This window comes from Clupea harengus, chromosome 23 (assembly GCF_900700415.2).
Source record: "Clupea harengus chromosome 23, Ch_v2.0.2, whole genome shotgun sequence".
Classification (NCBI taxonomy): domain Eukaryota; kingdom Metazoa; phylum Chordata; class Actinopteri; order Clupeiformes; family Clupeidae; genus Clupea; species Clupea harengus.
In genome coordinates, this window is record NC_045174.1 from 14695476 (window position 1) to 14698043 (window position 2568).

Consider the following 2568-nt stretch of genomic DNA (forward strand, 5'->3'; position numbering starts at 1 on the left):
AAGTAACACTATGCAACAATTTGACACTTTTTTAGGTAGTTAGCTTGCTAGTTTTGGAACAGAACTCCTTATTGCTGCTTTAAACAACAGGCTACCCCTCACTAGTCAACATTGCTGTATTAAAGTCTTTCTAAATATTTTTTCTTTCGGATGACAATTTATTTGATTGCAACCACTGAACTGATGCTCACATGAAATACCTAGATAGCTCATTTACGTGAAGGTTTTTTTGTTGTTGTTTTTTAATGCCTCTAAAAACTAGCTCATAAAAATAATAAAAGAAATGAAATGATTCTGTTGAGAAAGGTGGATAATGGATCAGCATCTTTCAACCGTGAAAATCCACAACCTATAAAGATGGTCGAACACAAGATGGCAGCATAACATGCATTCCAGACATTTTCTGTTGCTCCATCACCCAGTACAGTGTGCCATGAGTATAGTTTGGAGGCGTTGACCTCAAAATTCTCAAGAGATTTTTATTACCACATAATAAGAAACATTTTTCCCTTTTTACAGCCTTTAAAAACAATTTACAAGGTGCTTATTTTTCAAAAATCCATGTCTGTGTTTTTATGAGACTTTATGAGCTTGTTTATGATTTATAAATAGAGACCAGCAAGACCAACAGCAAAAAAAAAAAATAAAAAATGAAATTGTTTTGTTCAGAGAAAGTAGGAAGATGTTAGCATTAGCACATTAACATGGATTTGAGCACGACAATGTAAATCTCCACAGCAACAGAATCCCAACAGGGAAGTGTCCTGTGGTGGAACTTCCTGCCATCTGGGAGCTTTTGAGAACCCAGTAGAGAACACCTTACAAAATGCGTAAATTTCACCCTTATAAAAACACAAGGTAAGCTTTTGTCAACCAGGCCTACTTTTTCAATCTTATATTTACAGTCAGTCAGTCATTGTAATTACACACCTAAACATATTTTGATATTTATTTGTCCTAAAATTAAGCTGTAAACTTGAATCAAAGATACAATCTCGATAAAGTGTTCACACAAATAGCAGAACAGAATGTATTATGATGAGGTGGGATAAAGCCCTGGAAAGTTGCATACACACACACACACACGCTATATACAAATACATTTCCTCTTAATTTGTCCACATATCTTATTGTTCTTGTTTTGTTTGTGCCCAAAGATTTCTTATTTTGGCTCTTCTCTTAGGTAAGAGAAATTTTTACAAATAGTCGAAAGCACTCTTACCAAGATAAGATAAAAACATAATTTCCACACGCTACAATCACCATTCTGGCGTCACGGCTGTGAATACACACTGCCCTATCACCACACAAGCACTAACACTAACACCACACCGCACACACACACACAAAGGGTTGGGGAGTAGTTACATGTAACAGAGTTATGTAATTAAATTACAAAATCAATTTAATTGCAATTCGTTACAGTTACTAAAAAGTATCCTTCCCAACCCTGCACACATATACCCAAACAGTAACAACCCTGCAACAATAACACACACACAAACAGTAACACACACACAAACAATAACACACACACAAACAGTAACACACACACAAAAGAATGTAGGCAGATCTCCCCTTGTGTAGCCTTGCACAGTTCTCTCTAGGCTGATTCTGTTAAGGTGTACAGTCATTCTGAGGAGAGGAGCTGTGTCAGACGTTTTTTAATAGGTACCACTTTCCTGTGGCTAAATCTGCCTCTTAAAACAGTCAAAAGCATCTCCGCTCTACATACTTCTCCTCTTTCAGTCTTTCTCTCGCCTTCTCTCCCTGTCTGTCTCTCTCTCTCACTATCTGTCTCTCTGTGTTTGTCTCTCTCTCTCCATTTCTCCATCTGTCTGTCTCTCTCTCTCCTCCTCTCCCTGTCTGTCTCTCTCTCCCACTATCTCTGTCTCTCAGTGTTTGTGCCTATGCCCTGTCTCTCTCTCCTTTCATGCTCTTTTTTCTATGTCCACAAGCTATTTCTGTCTCTTTCTCATTCTGACTGTGTCGGAGCCTGTGTTGTGGCTTTTCACTCTCTCTCTCTCTCTTACTCTCTCTGTCTTCCCTTTGTTCTTTCTCTCCCTCTCTCTTTCATATCTCCCTTCCATATTCTCTCTCTCTCTTTCTCTCAGTCTGTCTGTCTGTGTGCATGTGTTGTGGCTTCTCACACTCTCCCTCCCTCTCTCCTCCTCTCTCCTGTCTCTCTCTCTCCTCTCTCTCCCTCTCTCTCTCTCTCTCCACCCTTCCCTCTCCCTCTCTCTTTCTCACTCCCTCTCTCGCCTCCAGTGTGTTGACGTGTCCTGCTTGTGCTCACAGTCGTTAAGACATCAAGGGTGTGGACGGGAAGAATCTAAAAAAAACAGGAAAAAAACAAACAACAAAAGAAACGGACAATCTGGGCCAACGTGCTGCAACAAAGAGTGAACTTCGGACTCTCCGATGAGAGACGAGCCGTACGTCGCTAGTGGTTCCACTGCTATGCCTAAACTGGCTACCATCCAAACGTGGTGATGCAGCCCAACCCTCTTTTGGCAGTTGTTTAGGGGTAGCCGCAATAACAGCTTTAGAGTCTCCCCCCCCCCCCCC